This window comes from Hippichthys cyanospilos, chromosome 4, assembly GCF_059441005.1.
Source record: "Hippichthys cyanospilos isolate Australia breed blue-spotted pipefish chromosome 4, RoL_Hcya_1.0, whole genome shotgun sequence".
Classification (NCBI taxonomy): Eukaryota; Metazoa; Chordata; class Actinopteri; order Syngnathiformes; family Syngnathidae; genus Hippichthys; species Hippichthys cyanospilos.
The window spans coordinates 25,788,298-25,809,189 of NC_142372.1; the positions used below are offsets into that span (position 1 = coordinate 25,788,298).

Sequence of the window (20,892 nt, forward strand, 5' to 3'; positions counted from 1 at the left end):
TAGATATGCAATTTGACTTTTAATGCTGTATTGTGAGTGCACTGATGGTGTTTTTGTTATGTTTATGAACAACTTTTGTTTGGAGAGAACCAGGGACTGGAGTTGTTCGATCTGAGATTTACTTGCCCCAGACGACTGACTGTTCCCAACACTCTCCTAGCAGTAGATAAGTTTGAGTATACTGTATAATGATGGGCTGTTTTGTTCAGAGTCGCCCTTTCTTTGTCTGACTCATTTGCGGGTTGAGAGAAGAGGCCCAGATTGGATCTGTATTGGATTGTATCTTGTTGGACTTCAGAGATCAAGTCGGACCAAAATTAAACTCAACAGTGAATGTTTTTTTTCCGGCCATTTGATCTAAAATTGTTTTAGTAATTACCTTTTAACGGAGCCTTGTCTACATGGAACCGATTAATTTAAATCCCCATAGACTCCCCCTTGTCGTCGTTGTTTATTTTAACAAGTCGCGTCTATGTGAAACCGCATACTGTGGTTTCAAATTTGTGTAAAAGCATGCCAAGTCGCTAGGCGGCAATTATGTCGCAAATTCTGTCCCATCAGAACGAATTTCCTCCTCTGACGTGTCCAATCAGAAAGAACTTCCACCTCTGGTGTCACGGTGTCCGCGTCTTCGGCGGGAAAAAGCGACTCAAATCCCCATTGAAGTTGGTCATACGCAACCACACCACGAAGCCGGAGGCTTGGGCAAATTTCCACTTTGGCCGGAGGTTTTGAAACATTCGGATAGGATGAAAAAAAAGGCCAGCCACGTATAGCAAATATGGCAAAACCGAGACATTTACTGCCCTTTGCCAAAAACCCCGACGAGGTGTGTTGTTGAGGGAGTGTTGGCTGACCTCAAGACAGATTAACGGTGTACAGTAATCCCTCGCGCTTGTGTTTTGGAGTCGAATGAGGATTTTCTCATTCTGGGGAACATATATGGATACAATAGCCTTAACCAGAACAAAAAAATATTTTCTGAAGTGACTCAGTCGGTGAATGATCTCTGTCAAAAATACCCGACCGATAACCTTGTTGTTGGTGGTGATTTTAATATGGTTATGGATTAGTGGCTAGATAGATATCCCTCCAAGTACCAAAGTCATTTTTCTACTTTACTTGAATTTTGTGGGGCGTTCAATCTGAAAGACAAGTGGCGTGTCGATAATCCAGACTCTCAAAAGTTTACGTGGAACAAACCTAATGGATCAAGTACATCCAGAATTGATATTTGGTTGGTGTCCAATGTTAGCCAGGGGCTTGAATCCGAGGTTTCCACGTCAGCAGCACCTTTGACAGATCATCGTATGGTCCAGCTCGGCTTTAGGTCATCACATATGGGTTTCAAAACGGGGTATTGGAAATTTAATTCATGTTTACTGGAAAATGAACCTTTCTCCCAGGAAGCAATTGCTATGATACGCAATGTGATATCTGACACTAGCATTGGATCTTATAGTGGAAAATGGGAATATTTGAAGTATGAAGTACGTCAGATTTCTATCTCAAAGAGTAAATCGCTTAGTAAAAAGAGTAAAGCCAAGCAGCTTGAAATCATCAAAGAAATTAATAGAATTTGCAGTACAACTTCGATCAGTGAGGATAACAGACAAAAACTTTTACTTTTGCAATCTTCAGTAGATAATATCTACATTTCAAAAGCTAAAGGAGCATAGCCTACGTCCAATCAAGGGCAAAATGGTTCGAAGACGGCGAGGAGAGCTCAGCATATTTTTGTAGAAAAAGAGACAAGAACGGAATGCTATTAGAACCTTACTGATGGATGACCAAGAATGTACTCATCCAGATTTAATTTCAAAGGAGATTTTCAAATTTTACAGTAAATTGTATACATCCTCTTTTTCACCAACAGATGCTGATAGGTTTTTTGAACATGTTAAGTTCTGGATCCCCAGAATTGATGAATGTTTCAAAAAAGTGTGTGAGGCGGATATTAGCGTGGCAGAAGTGGAAAAAGCTATGAAGTGCTTATCATTAAATAAATCTCCTGGATCGGATGGTTTGACAAGTAATTTCTATAGACATTTCTGGGAACATATAAAAGATCTGTTTTTTTCATGTGTGAAAAGAATGATCTGATTCCCTCACCCTTCCAACTACAATGAAGCAAGGTATAATTACACTGATCCCTAAACAAGGACTTATTGACGATCTTAGACCTATTACATTGCTTAATAATGATTACAAAATTTAAACTCAAATATATGCAAACACATTAAAATCGGGCATGACTCAAGTTATCTCAGATACTCAATCTGGATTTATAAAAGGAAGATCAATCCATAATCATTTACGATTGATATTTGATTTATTGGACTACAATTATTTAATTGAAGATGAGGGGTTTATTTTATTTCTGGAATTTTTTAAAGCATTTGACACAAATTAACATAATTTTATATTTAGGACATTAGGATTATTTGGTTTTGGTGAAAAGTTTAGAAATATAATTAGATGAATCTATAAGGATACAAATAGCACAGTCATTTTACCACAGGGTACGTGTCCAAGATTCTTAGCAAAGGTATAAAACAAGGATGCCCTATCTCTCCCTTACTTTTTATTGCAGCAGCGGAAATGCTATCGATTCTTCTTAAAAATACAAACTATGACAAACTGACTGTCTTTGGCAGACAGCTGGCTATTAGCCAACTTGCTGATGATATGACCATTTTTATGAAAAATAGTGAGCAAATCCCTGAAATTATCAACACAATTAGTTTTTTTTTTTTTTCCCAAGGCTTCTGGTTTAAAATTCAACCTTGGTAAGTGTGATCTTTTCCCTATCCATGGTTCTCCTCTTTCAAAGATTCATAAAATCCCTGTGAAGTCTACAGTAAAATACTTAGGGATGCACATTACCAGAAATAGCGACACTTTAACTAAGCTTAATATTTTGGAAAACTTAGATAAATGTAAATTACTCTTAAATCTCTGGTCTCAGAGGGGCATCTCTATTATTGGACGAATTTTCATTCCTCCAGATTCATATACCCGGCATACTCCCTGGCTCTCTCGAAATGTGTAATCAAATCAATAAATCAGGCTATGTTTAATTATATTTGGAACAGGAGAACACACTACATTAGAAAGGGTACTCTCGTTAAAGGTTATGATGAGGGAGGTCTTCGGGCCATTGATATAGAATGTATCAATGGAACGGTTCAAATTAACTGGCTAAGATCATTTCTGAAGAATGAAGACATTACTGTATATGGTTTCATATCCCAAGCTATATCTTTAAGCAAGTAGGAGGTTTTATTTTTTTTACTGAAATGTGACTTTGACTTAAATAAGCTCCCGATCAAACTATCCACCTTTCATCAACAGGTGTTACATTACTGGAAAATGATCTACAAGCATAACTTTAGACCTCACAACACCCCACTGTGGAATTGCAGATACATCTTGTCGAATAAAAAAATCATTGTTTTATCATACTTGGGCAAAGAAAGGAATTTGGTCAATAATGCACCTTCTGGACAACACTGGAAGGCTTATGCCATTTGAAATGTTTTCTTCAAAATATAATCTACAAGATGAAGAGCAGTACAATAAGCTAATCATTGCAATTCCTCAACCTATTGTGATGATGGCTTTTAATTGTTTTCAAAGTAAGGTAAACATAGCATTACCTTTGCTTTTGGTGGATGGTTGCAACGTCAATCATTCCAGATTTTCTAATCTAAAAATTCGGCAAGCGTTTGTTAAGGAAATGTATCCATTCTCTTCAAACAGAATTACAATTCTCCAATATTTTTCAAAAAAAGAAGTTAGATGTTTGCGATCCAAATATTTTCAATTTCCCATTGCTCCCAAAGCAAAGGAAGTTCATTACAAAATCCTTAATGGAGTCTATCCCGCTTCTGAACTCTTAAGACTGCGTTTTAATTTGGACCACAACAACTGTGTATTTTGTGACGAAGACATTGCAACAACGGAACACTTTTTTTTTTTTTTACTGCAAATTTGTTCATGTATTCTGGGAAGATCTGTGTGACTGGTTGATTCCTAAACTGCCTAATCTGTCTGTTCTGACAAAAGAAAATGTCCTGTATGGTATTTCTGTTAAGGAGTCACCTCATGATCTGGTCATTAACATACTCATTATTCTTGGGAATTTTTTTTATTCATAAAAATAGATATTTCAAATCGAAACCTAGCTTCATTAATTTTCATGTGGACTTATGTCAATATTTTAAGTCTTTAAAATTTATGATGAATAAAAACGCGATGAAGATGTATGGGTATTTATTTTGAGAAAAAAAATACGGATTCTTTTTTTTTTTTTCTTTTTAGCGGTAGTCTTAGAATAAAACCGTAACCGCCGCCCCTACCAAGTACTTCTGGGTCATCTCATCCGTAGCCAAAGTTCTCAAGCAATCACGTGAATCTGAAAAAAGAGCCTTTTTTTCCCCTGAATGTGATGCTCTGGCGTACCGAAGCGTCCATTCAGTAGCTCCGCCGTTTCTGGACCAGGAGAACATTGTCCGTCGAATTCGGATGGAGCGTCCGAGGCGCACGTGGACGCTTCTGGAGACCGAGCGAATAGCTTAGCTTGCTAGCTAACTAGCTAGCTAACAGAGAGACGCGTTTGTTCGCATTCGCATCGGCAAGCAAAGACCAAGGCAAAATGTGTGCACGGCGTGTGAAAGAAGAAGAATGTGAAGAGAAAGTTTGTGGCGCAAAAGAGGAGAGGGAGCAAACTGCGATCGACCTTTGCAAACAGCCCCGACATATGCGGGACACGGCAGGTTTGTTAACTCTCTTTTTGAAAATTATTTCATTGTTGACTAAATCGTGGCAACTGTGTCAAGATGAACCGCTCCCCTGTAGACACTGTGTATATGAGGACGGGAAGTAAGACAGCGCTAATACCAAAATGAGTTAGAAATTAATCTCTCTTTTATTCAGCGATGAGACATTTTTTTTTAAAGTTTACTCAACTCAGTTTACTAATCTCTACCCTCAATTTGATTTCGTAAGGATTTTTTGCATTTTTCCAACAGCATTTGTTGCGTTAAAACGGGAGCAAAAATAAATAAATAAATATATAATTGTCTCAACCAGAGGTGTCCAAATTACAACCCGGGGCCAATTGCTGCCCGCCATTCCTTTTTCGGTGGCCCGCGGTTAAAATTAAGGTGGTCTCCTCAACTTCATCTTTACCTTTAATTCTTTACCTTCTTTGTCCAAACACTCCGTAAGAGTTAAAATACAAATGAACAGGAACATAACCATGTGCTATACAGCTGTTTACTAAATTAAACGCTAAACTTTGGGTTTGTCTAAGTTTTGAGCAATTGCACGTTCCTTAAGATGGATTTTGACGCTTCTTCAAAATGTAAGTCCGTTATTTGCGTCAGTCGCTGAGATATTACGACACTTCCCTTTCTTAGCTCCTTCAAAATAAAGCACCAGCAATATTATGGTACAACAGTCGGCCCCCGGTTTACGAACACCCTCTTTTACGAACATTTCGACTTGCGAGCGTGTACCACGGAGTTTTTTGTCCCCCAATTACGTACAAACCTTCCGTCTTACGAACAATACGACATGCCGGCCATTGTGTTCGTACATTTATTTTCGCTTTGCTACGTCAACTAATTTAAAAGCTGACACTCATCACAGAAACGTTGAACTCTATTGCTCTTACAATGTCACAGTCACTGCCTCAGTCACGGTGTCAGTTACGGAGTCAGTCACGGAGATGCTATTGGCCGGCGTCACGTCAATCACAGAAATGCCGATATGCTATTGGCCGAACGCCTTTATCTAGCTTGATGGCACAGCTGGTCGGGACGGAAGGAAGGAGAGAAAATGAGTGAAAAACGGAAGGAAGGAATGTTGTGAAGACTTTGCAAACTTTATCTGTTAGACATGGCTTCTAAAATTACAAGTGGCGGTAAAGGAAGAAGTAAGAGGATGATGACAATAGAAACCAAGCAGGAGATAATAAAAAAATACGAAGTAGGCACACGCATAGTTAACCTTGCTCGTGAGTATGGCCGTAACCGCTCGGCAATCTTCTAAGGGCAAGACTTTCCTTGCCGGGGGACGGACCTCGCTCGACAACAAAATGGAGAGGCTTCTTCTATTATGGATTAAAGAGAAGGAAATAGCCGGTGATATGTTCTAGTTTGAGAAAAGTTCCCGTTTAAGAAAATGAATAAATAAATTCTGCGGGTTGGTCTCTGCTCCCCTCCGCCTACACCCAGCTCAAGTCACGTTGCCCCAAAGGTAAATGTCATTTTTCCTTTGTATATGTTATTTAATTTAACTGTACAGTAGATTATGTTACTCATTTTTAATATGTGTATAAAGTCGTGATGTTTTTACCTAAGGTTTTTGCGCGCGTTGCACGCATTCACTAATTAACATAGGTTTGGATTGCCCGTCATACGAGCAGTTCAAGTTATGAGCGTAGCCGCTGAACGGATTAAGTTCGTAACACGGGGGCCCACTGTAGTTTGAAAACATATGAACCATATCCGCCAAAACAAAAATGTCAAGGCACCTGGCATATATTAAAGCTGACAAGCTAGTAAAAAAAAAACAAAAACAAAACTGTAGTGATTTATAAGAAATTATTAACGATAATATCGGTTCGATTGAAACACCGTGGGGAATAATTTGCTTTTTGAAGCAAAAAATGGTTTCTATGTCTGGGCCCAATTTATGTTTAAAAAAAAAAAATGGTCAGCTGACTACGATTTGCCCTGGTTCTGGTTCTGAATATGGAGATGGGATTGGGATTCTGTTCAGTGCAGCGATGGTTTTAGGTGTAGTGTGATACACCTATAAATTTCTAAATATTCTGCCACATTACCTTCATTGGAAAGTTGTAGTGGTTTAACAAATTTATGTGAAAATATGTACAATATAGAATCGCTTCCTTGACTGCTTGTAGTGAATTGAATAATAAATAAATAAGTGGTCCTGGCAGTCTTTCATTTTTCTGCCCCCAAACGGCAAAAATGCCGACCGCCCTTGTTTGGATATGTCCTCATTCAAGATGAAAAAGTTTTATTGTCATATGCTTAGTTGACACTACACCAATAGTTCTCAATGCGGGGGTTCTGCGGCCTGACTGCAGCAGGGGGTCCTCGAAATCATTTGTGTTTTTGGAACTGACTTTGGTCATCTATTAACCCTTGTTCCATTATGTTACACATTTTGGAAATTCCTTTGAATTCTTTGCAACATCATAAAAGAATCAATGGGGGGAAAAACACTAGGGAGCTGAAATTTCCAGCAGATGATTTAAACATGGAAAGCTTCAAAATGCAACCATTCTGACAGTTCTAAATGATTGCAGCTGGACGTGAGACACTTAGTCTACAAAAGGAATTATTTTCCAAATTTTGGACCATAGAAAACCACTATAATTGCTATTTTTGAGTTGCATATTAAAATGGTGTATTACATTGTTTTTCCCACGATTTATGCAATATCCCGTTGAGTCGCGATCAAACTATGTGCGCAAACAGAAAATTCTTGTTGATTTGTGTTTCACCTCAAGAACAGTAGGGGGTGGTAGAGATCAGTTAATGGATTTGTCTTAAACGTGTTTTCATCACAGGCGACAAAGACGGACCATACCATTTTTCAATTTTTTGTGGGGGTCTCCTCCGAGTGCTGTGTGTGTGTGTGTGTGCGTGTGTGTTGGGGGTATTTTCTAATTGTAGATACGTGTTTCAAGTCTTTTTCGTGTATTTTGTATAAATGTTTGATACATTTTACAACAGCTCAGTTTGAAAGTAATACTTGCGCACATTACTTTTCATGCAAAAAAAAAAATCTTTATTTTTTTTTTTTGCTGTTGCTAACATTTGAAATCGTGCACATTTGGAAATATTGTTGTCAATGTCTATAGCAACGTTCTAAAGTAGATCTTGTCCGGCAGGAGTTGTGGAAGCATGGCGGTTAGAAAGGATTTTTGATTGTGATCATAAAATTTTATCTCTACATTCTTGTGACGTTCTTGTTGAAATTCATTTAAGGTAACATCAACTGCCAATTTACTTGTTAATTGAGTGAATGGTCACTCAAACTTCCACTGTAAAACACTCACTGAACCGGACGACCTAATACTTTTCATATACGTTTTCATTCTTCATTCACGTGAGTACCTTCAATGATGAAGATCCCTTTCAAAAAGTAAAAGAAAAAAAAACACAAGGAACAAGGAAGTGGAGAGGAACTTTGAAAGTAAAAAAAAAAAAAAAAAAGCACCAAGCTTATTTATTTATTTATTTATTTTGCGATACAACGTGATCCTACCAAGTCGCGACGACATCAACTTGGCAAGAGTTTCCTGCAACCATTACGTTTCACATAAATATATATATTTTTGCATGAAAAATAGATTGCATTCGCTTGCTGTTGCTGTTTTTATTTGAAACCATGCAAATTTGGAAATATAGTCGTTTACGTCCACAGCAACATTCTAAAGCGGTGCCCTTAGATAGCCCGCTGGGGGTGGACCGCGCGGCGGGCCGAGATAAGCGTCCCAGATCTTGGGCGGGCAAGATGACCCGCTGGTGAGATGAACCAAACACGCCTTCCGATGGCCGGTCGTGTGCACTATTCGATCAGTGGGGTGGTGGAGAAGACCTCCGGGGATGGGGGATGATCCTTCGTGAGCTTTGATGTCGTGTGTGTGCGAGTAACCGCCTGGAGTTTGAATGTGTAAACCAGGAAGTGAGCGAATATATAATATAATGCTGTTTTTGACCAAATAATTGAACATTAACCGGTTTGTTATAAGGAGGCGTGCAACTGGCCATTTACAAACTTCAGTTTAACTGAAAAGTAACAAATATCCTTGTCAAACTAAATATGTTGCTTCATAAAATGGGCACTTATGTTTGACTTTATTTTTTTTAATTTTCCCACAAATATTTGCAATGGTGGTCCTGGGAAAATTTGCTTTCTAAAAGGGGTCCCTGACTCCAAAAAAGTTGAGCACCCCTGCACGACACAATGAAATTCTTCCTTTGTTCACATTCCCGAACAGACTAACATTAGGTCATAAAAAAACGGTAATAGGGCAATAAGGACAGTAATAATGAGGCGCTGATATAAAAATAGTCACATTTTGAACATATTATGGAGTGGAAAAAACTATATACAAATGTGGTTAATAGAGAAAAATATTATGATTGTCAATGGGTAAATGAAACACTTCTTTGCTTTGGATTTGATCGGATGGCAACTGTTTTTTTTTTTGTTTGTTTGTTTTTTTTCGTGTCAGGATACAACTGCATATATATAAACACAAATAGACGAAGTTAAAGCATGTCTTCTTGTGCTCAGCAGAATTCATGGAAAACTTTCTTGGGCAGCATGAGCCAGAACACATAAAAAAGGAAGTGGCGCCAGAAGAAGATGAAGAGGATGAGAAGTGGCAAGTCCACCTACATGTCAAAGAGGAGCAAGAGCAGCTCCACATTAAGGAGGAAGACCATTTCAGCAAGTGCCCATTGACATTTGTCCCTTTAAAAAGTGAAGATGGTGAAGAAAAAGTGGGACGTGAGGAGAAAGGGGCAGAGCCTCCGAACAGACAAATGACAGACAGGCTCTTTATGCCACTATCGAATAGCGACACCAGAACGTCACACCCTTTGGGCACTGACGTTGACGTAGGTGGTGATAATGATAATCTTCTTCATCATCACTCGCAAAGTACTGTGACATGCCGCATTGACAATAAATGCTGGAAGTGTTTGAGATGTGGGAAAAGGTTTAGGTCAAAGTGGGGTTGGAAACTACACACCAAGATTCGCATTGGAGAGAAACCTTTTGCTTGCTTAGTTTGTGGGCTAACGTTCTGTACAAAGACACAATTCCGACTGCACACACAAACACACAGTGGAGAAAAAACGTTTGCCTGCTCAGCATGCGAGAAGAGATTCAGCACAAATGCCCGGTTAACATTGCACACTAAAATACATTCTGGGGAGAAACCTTTCATCTGCTCCTTTTGCAGCAAAAGTTTCTCTGCCAAGAGATATTTAACGGCGCACACAAGACAACACATCGGGAAAACAAAATTTTGTTGCACTGTGTGTTGTAAAAGGTATTCTAGTAAAATATATCTGGCAATACACAAGTGCACTGGTCAAAACATTCGGAATGAACCTCATCTTAGCTCAGTTTGTGGGAAAAGTCTATATCAGAAATCTGTTTTAACATCACACACAAGATCACAAATAGGAGAAAAATCTTTTGCATGCTCAGTTTGTGGCAAAGGTTTCTCTCAAAAGTCAATTTTAACATTACACGTAAAAACACACTCTGGAGAAAAACGTTTTGCTTGCATGATCTGCGGCAGTCGATTCACTCAAAACGCAAATTTAAGAATACACATGAGAACACACACCAGCAAAAAAGCTTTCATCTGTGGAGATTGTGGTAAAATATTTGGCACAAATGGACAGTTAAAAAAACATGTGAAAATTCATACTGGGGAAAAACCTTATCCATGCTCTTTTTGTGGTAAACATTTTTTCCACAAGTCTACTTTAAAATTACACACAAGAACCCACACTGCTGAGAAACATTCAATTTTTGCCAAACAATTCTCTCGAAATATACATTTAAAAATGCACACAAGCCAACACATAGGCGAAAGGATTTTGGCGTCCTCCATTTGTGATAAAATTGATGAAAGTAATGTAACAACCCGCACACGTTCACACAATGACGAAGATAACTATTTAGCCTGCTTAGTGTGTGGTAAAATATTCTCTGGAAGGGAAAATTTTAAAATACACAAAGAAACACACGCTCAAAAGAAACTTTTTCCCTGCCCAGTTTGTGGCAAAAGGTTCACTTACAACTGCCGTCTCAAAAGACACACAAAAACCCACACTGGCGAAAAACATTTTTCATGCTCAGATTGTGGTCAAATCTACTCCAAAAAGTTTGATTTGAAGAAACACACAAAGAGAAATCACGCCGGCGAGCAACATTTGGGCAGCTCAATTTGTGTTAAAAAATTGTTTGCACAGACTGATGCAAAAAAAGACGCAAGAGAGAGACCGTTTGTCTGTCTGTTTTGTGGTCAAAGATTCCTTCATGAAGGACATTTGGCACGCCACACGAGAAATCATACCGGAGAAAAACGTTTTGTCTGCTTAATCTGTGGTCAAGGCTTCTGTTTCAGGCGAGGTTTGAAAACGCATGCAAATTTGCACAGTAAACCTTTTGCCTGCTTAGTTTGTGACCAACGCTTTGCTCTAAGGGAAAATTTAAAAACGCATTCAAGAACACACACTGAGTAAACGGAATGTTTCAAAAACCACAGGAAAATCAATGTCATAAAACCTATTAAAATGCATCTCAAAAATTGTAATTAAATGGTTTTATATGGTCCAAAATCTGGACACTAATGATTTTGTACACAAAATTCCACACATCCAACCGCAATCACATTGAAATGTCATGATCGTTGCATTTTTAAATTTTACATGTTTTAATAAACTCATGTTTTAATAACCCTTTAAGTGTTTTTCCCCCATTAATTCTTTTATCATTTCATCAAAAAAAGAAAAATCAAAAGAAGTTCCAATTTGTAAAATATTGCCACAAGGGTTAATAAACAATATATATTTGTGTTCACTTCTTTTTGTTTTATATTAAACTGTGATTGTATTCATGATTTCAAAAAAGCAAACAAATCAACCAATTTGGTATATTTTCACAAATGTAATATTTTTGTTTTGGTCAAATTATCAAAGAGCTTGATGATTTCGTCTCTAAATATTTGGTGGAAACCTGTTTGAGGGAAAATGAGCCAGTTTGTTATGAGGAGAGGTGTAATCTGCGATTTTTATTTCGTAAACTTCAGTATAGCTGTATGTACAGCATACCTGTCAAATTGAATATATTGGTGAATAAAATATAAAACTCAATGGTGGTCCGTGCATTTCACAATTCGGCCCTCAGTGATTGGACCTTTTGTGCGCACACCTACATATCTACACAGGATTTTTTCAGAGCATTTAAACGTCAATAAAATCGCTTCAGCAATTAAAACTTATCATTATACGTGCCAAAAGTTAGAATAATTCATAATAATTTCAAATTTGTCCACGAAGTTTTATGAAGTCCACCAAGAGCAGGCAAGCTTTAACGAGGTTGTACGCTAAATTACAAATAGCAATTTAATGTAAGACTCACGTCTGGGCATGGTGAGTTGAGTTGGGAAGAAGAAGGAACGGGACCCAAAATTGCAGGAAAACTGAGAAATAAGTGGCTGCCAGTGTGTCATAATGTGGCATCTGCCACAAGCAACTCCAAATACATGGAGGTGAAGACACAGAGGAACAAGGAAATGCCTCGAGAGCGTGGCAACAGTTGGCAACAAGTGTGGCATCTTGTGGCAACAGCGTGCCATCATGTGACATCTGCCACAAGCAAGCATTATGACGAGGGTTTGGGTTTTGTAACTCTGCACAGCAGGTGTATAGCAGTAACCTAGTTTTTGATGATAAAACTACCAAGCCCAAACGCGAGGATTGAGCATACATATCTATTAGTATGAATCTAGCAATAGCTCATAACATTGCATTATCTAGCTAGCTTTGCCTTTATCTTTATTACTTAGCTAATGCTAGCGTTAGCGCCAATCAGCCTAAAATAACACAGAAACGAGTGATGTTGAGTGACGTTGTCTAATTTGTAACAATCTATGTTTTTATTTTTATGGACACTTGGGCAAGGTATTTTTGTTGAAATGTTAAGGTAATTTTGCAATGTCATGCTGATGTGATCCAACTGCGTGTGGGCGTGTCTAATAAAAAACCCATGGAGTTACGGCAGTTGGCTCTGATGGTGTGAGAGAGGTCAATTCTCCAAGTCTGTTGTTTTGCTACTTTTTCCTCGTCTTGATGCCCGTAATGAACAGTTTGCCGCTTAATGTTATTTCTGTCAACAAAAACTACTAAACCCAAACGTGAGGGTTGAACATTAATCTCAAATCTAGCTTATAACATTGCATTACAGTATCTAGCTTAGCTTTGCCTTTATCTTTATTACTTAGCTAACACTAGCGCCAATCAGCCTAAAATAGCACTTTGTTGACATAGCTTACCTCTTAATTGGGCTTTCTTCCTCCATTCTTCCTCTGTTCTCCGTTTTCTGCCCTGCGCACCTGAGGGCTTGTGCTTTTCATTTTTATTGGAGGGGGCACCTGAGCGCCCACCTTTTTTTTTTTTTGTGAGGGCCACTGGTGGCGCCCCAAGCACACATTGCGCCCCAGGCAGGAAACTTTAGCTTGTGTGCACCTGCCTTGTTCGTTTTGTATGTGCGCACTTCCGAGTTTGGACAGTCGAGACGGCGGGAAAAGGAGAAATAAACAAGGGGAACTTATGATTTATGAAGAACAGACTAATAAGACTAAAAAGGCACCAATTCCCTCACAAGCGGCAGCAGCCAAACGAGGTTTTTTTTTCTGTGTACTGTAAATTATTTTCACCACTTTCCTTTGTTATGTCATACGGTGTATGTTATTAGTTTTTGTACATGAAGTCAAATTATTTTTGGCACAGTTTTTACAGTTTAATGATGACAAGCTGAATTAAATCAGTCACGGAAATCGCTTGTGCCTACGAGGGAGTGACACAGTGTTTGACTAATACAGTATTTCAAAAAAGTCTTTTTATGGGAATTTGAATTGTATTCTGTTGACAGAACTAAACGAACTGTTAAGACACGGTACTGAGATGTTACTTGTGTTAATGTTAGTGGTGCAAAGATAAACCGATTCCAACCGGTTATCGATCTGTAACGTATGAGATCCGCGTGCATCGGTCGATGGAGCCCTGAATCGGTTAAAATACACTAAGAGCGATCCGATGGCCCGGATTTATGGCCGCAAATCGGTTCCCTGACTGCCGTTGTTATGCTCTGCTCTTTGGCTAAGCGTAGTAGAAAGTCTTAAGAGAATTCAGTGTTAACGTTTAACCCGTGACGTCGGCTGCGTGCAGTAATATGGCGGATGATGCGGACCAAATAATCAGCGCTCCTCATCTGAAATCCAAAGTATGGATATCGTTTGGATTTTTAAAGGAAGATGGAAAGCTCAACAAAAGCCAGGCAATTTGCAAACTGCAGGGCCACCATCAAATACAGAGGGAGCACAACAAATCTGAGCAGCCACCAGGTGAGACGACACGGAGGGGCACAGCTAACCCAAACAGCACAAACAACAACGCGCCAGACAAACACAAAAAATCCAAGAGTTTTTCCAATCGCAATTACTGTATGTCACAACTCAACAAGATCCAAGGCAATAACGGCGTCTATCGCTCGATTCATTGCCAAAGAATGACGGCCGTATAGTGTTATTGAAAGTGACGGCTTTCGGGAGATGATCAAAACACTCTAGTCACGGTACAAGATACCGTCCCGACAGCATTTTTCTGAGAAGTTTGTCCCTTAAATGTACAAGAAGTGGCAATCACCACGGATGTGTGGACTTCGTGTGCAACCAACTCGTATGTGACGATTACGGCTCACTAAATTTCCCCAGCCTGGGAATTGAGAAATCACGTCTTACAAATCAGAATCTTCAATGACAGTCACACCTGAAGTTTGAAGTTATTTTTTGCCTTTAATTGGCAACTGTTTTGTTAAATAACAATTTTTTTTTTTTTATATATATATATCTAACCTCAGCTCAGTGTATTAGCAGGAAGTTTTGCATTTCAGTACATTATAAGGGTTACATTCATGTTGAGTAGGCCTGGTGTATTATTTCTTGGACACTAAATAAACAAAAGGTGAAATTACACGTGTATGTGCCCCATTGACAATATCGTTAATTTGTATTGAATCAAATCGTACCGAATCGTTTACTTGTCTTATTGAATCGTCCCTGAATCAGATTGTAGCCTGTGAATCGAGATTTGAATCGGATTGTTTTCTTGGTAAAAGATTTACACCCCTGGTAAATGTACGTCAGTGATTATGATTAAAAAAAAAAAAAATACCATGTAGTTAGAAATTTGTGAGTTGACCTGTTTTGACGAAGGGACGTTGCACCTTGCAAACGGCAATTTGTACTCATTTTCCCCCGATAAACACACTTTTCACTCAATGTGATTTCTGCTTTGCGATGCTTTGTTGGCGTCTAGAAAGCTAAGATAAGCTAAGCGAACCCCACTTGAGACGCTTCCACGTCAAGATGAAGATTTAATGAATGAGAACTTAGTGCTGTTATACCACTGTCAGAGTTATAATTAAAAGTAGACGAAGACAAGCCATGCTGCTAAACAGCAAAATAGTAACTCAGAGCAGCCAAGATTGACTTTACTTTGCCGGCAAAGGGAAACACTTGGCGTACATTCCCATGCGTTGCAAACAGCGTTCTCGTCGCTCAAGCGTCCCCGCCTGTTTTTTATTCATTCAACAAAGCATTGCACATTACAAGACACAACAAAAAGAGCCAGCCGGTCGCCACCAACAGCTGGGCCAAGGTCCCAGCTCACACTTTCCTGTGTCAACAGCTTTATCTAACGACTGGGGCAAGATGAACTAGGACTGCATAGATGGATAGCAATGCACACTATTCTACACAAATAAGCACATAGTGATAACAACCTAACATATGATTCCCTTCACAGTCACGACAGCCGAGCTGGGTCAAGCCTTCAGTGCGTTTGGTTACAGTTTAGGAAGAGTATTTTAACTTTGGTTGAGCTTTGCAGAACCAGATAAATCAAGAGCAAACTCCATTTGCACAAATTAACAGTCCCAAATGTAACTGCTGCCATAATTCCACACATAAGAAACGATCAACAAAGTGCAAAGCCATTAAATTAAATATATGAAAAGTTTCTTGTGAACCATTCCAGTTCTTTGTGTCCAAAATTGGCGCATTCTGCTCATGCAACAGAGACGTGTTTTTTCCTAGTTAATGTAGCTTGCCATCAAAAAGGACATGGTGACAAGTAGTTTGTGCAAGTAGTTTTTGCTCACTTCAAATCGGCTAGCTGTCGACTTTTTTTGTCACTTGTTTCACAAAAGAATCCTTACTGAAGCTGTACAAAAACCTCGAAAAAGCACGCCCATTTCCAAACAACTGGACAAGAAGATCACATGAAACCTTTGTGTCCGGACCAATCTCTGTAGGCAGACACTGAAGTTTCTCTGGTTAGTTTAGCTTGCCAGCTGCTAACAAATTGATACGCATCGCTTCAGATAAGAGATCGAGTGCAAATCGTCGACCTTTCACTACTGTATAGCAAATCTATGTCTCGGACGCAAAAATAAAAAAACGACGTGTGTATTTTTTTTCCAATAGTACATAAATATGGACACAGTATATTTGGACATTAAATTGCTTTGGTTAATCATTCACTGTTCCTCTTTTTCTTTGCTGTTCTTTTGCTTTCTAACACTTCATTTTTTCTTCTTGAATGAAGTCTCTCAGTCTTTGCGCTGCACTCAGCCATTTCACATTTCCTCTGACTTTAGCATCTTCAATGAGTACTGTGATACTTTGTAAACTGTCTCTCAAAGACCTGGCTTCAGGCCTTTCATCATCAGTATCCTCTTCTTCTTCTGTGACATCATCAGACTCTTCCCATTCTTTATTGTGTGTAGCAATGTCATTGTCCATCTGTAGCAGATCTTCTGGCGTGCTCTCCGGTGCTACCTTTTTCAGCATCTGCAGATCGTTGTCACAGAACGTGGACACGTTAAGATCCTCTCTTCGTTCTGCTTGGCTTGCTTCACTGGAAAAGCCGCATTTCTTGAAGCATTTTTGGATAGTAGAGGTTTCCATAGATTTCCATGCTAGGGTTAGCCAATGAATAGCCTCAAAAACTGTGATTGATTTTGCAATATCAGAGGCGTTCTGAGCTTCATCCATCTCACTGATGATGTGACGCAGCATTCTTCTTCTGTAGTGTAGTTTCACCGTTTGGATGATCCCAGCATCCATAGGCTGGGTTTTCGACGTTGTGTTCAGTGGTAAGAAGACCAATCGCACGTTGGATAGGTCTGCCGCGGGGTGAGCAGAGCAATAATCCAAAAACAAGACTATCTTTCGGTTTTGTCGGATCATTCGGTTGTTAACTGTTTTTAGCCATTTGGTGAATAACTGTGATGTCATCCATGCCTTGCGGTTGGCTTCATAAGTCACTCCCATCTGGTTTTTTGGGGCTTGAGAAAATGACCTGGGCTTTTTACTTTTGCCGATGACAAGTGGCTTCCATTTTTCACCGGCAGCAGAAGCGGCTAGCATGACCGTTATTCTGTCCTTGGCATGCTTCCCTCCGAACATGCTCTCCCCTTTGGAAACCAGGGAGCCATTGGGGAGAGCTCTGAAGAGGAGACCCGTTTCGTCACAGTTGAAAATGTCTTTTTTATCATATCCTTTGACAAGATCTGGTATTCTTTTGACCCAGTCGCTCACTGTTTTATCACCATTCAAGATCGCCTGACTAATACTATGACGCTGCATAAATGTTCTTAGCCAACCTGTTGAGCCTTCGAAGTCTGTAACACCTTTACGGAGAGCAATGGTCCTAGCATGCTCCTGTATCATAGAACCTGTTAGAATATTGTTGCTTGATCTTTGCTTAGTAAACCACTCCCAAGTCTCCTGGTTTATTTCTGGATATTTCTGCCTTCCTGCTGTCAATACTTTCCTTTGGCTGTTCACTTGTCCGGAATTCCAGATTTCAAGAATGTTCTTTCGGTCCTTCAGGATGGCGTAGATCTGCGTCTGGCCAGCCTAAAAATATTAAAAAGGAAATTTCATAATCTGCAATTTGATTTCAAATTTTTCATCGCAAACAGGGTTGTTAATTTTTTTTTTCTTAATTAAAAAAATATATATATATTTAAATTGATTAATTTTAATTTTCTTCATATATATATATATATATATATATATATATATATATATATATATATACACACACACATCCCAAACAGGGTTGTTGAAGTTTTTTAATGAAAAAAATGTGGTTTTTTTTTTAATAATTTGATTTTTATGCAGATATATTTAAAAAAAAAAATAATAATACTATGCGCCCAGCCAGCCTAAAATATCAAAAGGCAAATTTCAAAATATGCAATCTGATTTCGAAATGTACTTATAAACTATAATCCTAAACAGGGCTGTTAAAAATTGTTTTTTTAAATTCAAAAATACATGAAAAATACATAATTTAAATATATTAATTTAATTTTTATTCAGATATATAAAAAATAATATAAAATGCATAGACCTGCATCCAACCAGCCTAAAACATAAAAAATGAAATTTCATAATCTACAATCTAATTTCAAAATTTATTTATAATATATAATCACAGTGTTGTTAATCACACACAAAAAAAGATAATATGCGTAGATCTACATCTGGTTAGCCTACAATATCAAAAAGAAAATGTCAAACTGATTTGGAATTTTACTTATAAAATATAATTTATATATAAAATATAATCCAAAACAGTGGTTAAAAATTGTGATTTTTTATTTTAAATTATAAAAAAAATTAAAATATTTTTTTATCTCAATGTATGAATATTATTTTTATTCAGATATGTATAAAAAATATACTGCATAATATGCACCTAAAGCATAATAGTAATGAATAAGTCTATAATATTTTAGCTGAATACATAATGAATACATAATAAATTAAAGATACAAAACTAAGAAAAAACATTAAAAAGGCCAATATTTTGTATTTGTTCATCTAGCCAGCCTAGAACGAGCAGAAAAGAAAATTAAGCAATCAACAATCTTTCAGTACCAAGCATTATCTGAAAAGTCAACTCGCCGATTTTGAGCATTTTGACACATCTTTCAAGGCTGCCAGTATTGTATTGTATGACTATAGGCTGTAGGCCAGGGGTAGGAAACTCCATATCCTGCCTCTTTTCGATGGCTCCCTTGCCTTTCACACCTGGTTCAACTAATCAGCTCATCAGCAAACCCTATGAAAGCCCGATAACGATCCTGATCATTTCAATAAGGTGTCCCGAAAGTGAGACGCATCCAAAACAGGCAGGATATATCTCTCAAGGCACTGGAGTTCCCTACGCCTGATGTAGACACTGACGGTACCCTGTGAAAGATTGGATTCCATTCTTTGCCTAGAAAAAGATAGGAAGAGTTTACCTTATTCTGTTCTTTAGTAATCACTGTTTGAAAATAAGTCATTTAAGTGACACCAAGCAATTTTGGACAAAAGGGGAAATTACCTCACACATACACTCACACATTTTTTTCAGTTGCACCTGAAACATCTCAGCAGTCCTTCCATTCGGTAAAACATGTACAAAAAAAAAGTGTCATTGTGTTTTCGATGGCAAAATAACAGTTTGCGTATTTAAATAACTACATTACAACAGTGTTTGATTGTCATAGAATTAAGAGGGGCACAGGCCACGAGTGTCATCTAGCCATTCATTAAAAAAAAATAAATAAATAAAGGTGATAAGAATTCTTGTCACCGGCACTGAAAGAGTTAAAAACAAAACCATAACACACGCCCACATTGAAAAAAAAAAAAAAAAAAAAAAAAGAAATTGCCAAATCTACAATCAGCATTTATATTCATACTTACATCAATTTCTTGCATGATCTCTTTCACTTTGCTTCCACCATCTTTCATCCTTATCACTTTAATTCTGTCTTCAAGAGTTAGGGCTTTTCTTTTCTTAACTCCTTGTGAAGAGCCTTGGTCTTCAAACTTCCGTTTTGTGGCCATTTTATACGGAGCAATGCAAATGACCGTAATTTCCTTCTGTGGTAGTGCCATGTCTGAAATTACAGTACAGTATGAAGTGCAAACCCGCATGATATTTACAAAGACATACTTCCTGCAGTACTGCGCATGCTCTAAGCTAGTGGGGTGGTTGCTAATGAACTATCCTGGATTACCTCTGCCTGTTTTCGTCACAAAGCTATAAATGAAAATAAATCATCAAACCGGCAAAAGGTTCCTCAACAGTGTGGGTTTGTGTGTCGTCTAAAGCAGCGGCCTCCAACCTTTTTATCGCCACGGCCCAGTCAACGCTTTTAGATTTAGATTGGGGGGCAGGAGCGGCGCCAAAAAAACAAAGATGAAGCGCCAACGTATGAATTGTTAAACTAAATAATTTCCAAAACATATCGGGTGCAGCCTACGCAGCCCGATACCAGTTGATCCTCAGAATCGGTACCGGTCTGCGGACCAGTGGTTGGGAACCGCTGGTCTAAAGGTTCTGTTTCTAGCAAATCTTTGACCACAAACATAACAGGCAAAAGGTTTCTCACCAGTGAGGGTTTTTGCGCGTTCTCTCAAGTGTTCATTTTACCGGTCCGCGGACCAGTAGTTGGGGACCGCTGGTCTAAAGGTTCTGTTTCTAGCAAATCTTTGACCACAAACATAACAGGCAAAAGGTTTCTCACCATTGAGGGTTTTTGTGCGTTCTCTCAAGTATTCATTTTGAGAATATCTTTGACCACAAAAAGGACAGGCAAAGGGTTTCTCACCAGTTTGGGTTTGTCTGTGTACTCTCAAGTTTCTCTTATTAGAAAACCTTTGACCAGAAATTGAACATGTAAATGGTTTCTCGCCAGCATAGGTGCTTGTATGTACTTTTCATTGACCCTTTTTAGAAAAGTTTTGACTGGAAATCAAACAGGCAAAAAGGTTTCTCACCAGTGTGGGTTTGTGTGTGTCGTCTCATGGTTCCGTTTCTGGAAAATCTTTGACCACAAACAGAACAAGCAAAAGGTTTCTCACCAGTGTGGGTTTTTTTGTGTTGTCTCAAGTATTCTTTTTGAGAATATCTTTTACAACAAAAAGGGCAGGCAAAAGGTTTCTCACCAGTGTGACCCACCATATGTCTTTTC

At 38.4% G+C, this 20,892-nt stretch overlaps 1 protein-coding gene across 1 annotated transcript in view; it reads right to left on the minus strand.

Annotated features, from left to right (window-relative positions):
• Window positions 1-13,329, minus strand: part of LOC148425168 (uncharacterized) — a 32,577-nt gene extending 19,248 nt beyond the window's left edge. Inside the window, exon 1 of the mRNA XM_088413392.1 lies at window positions 13,124-13,329. The gene's annotated coding sequence lies outside the window, so the exon portion shown is untranslated. The remainder of the gene's footprint in view (window positions 1-13,123) is intronic.
• Window positions 13,330-20,892: the final 7,563 nt, after the last annotated feature.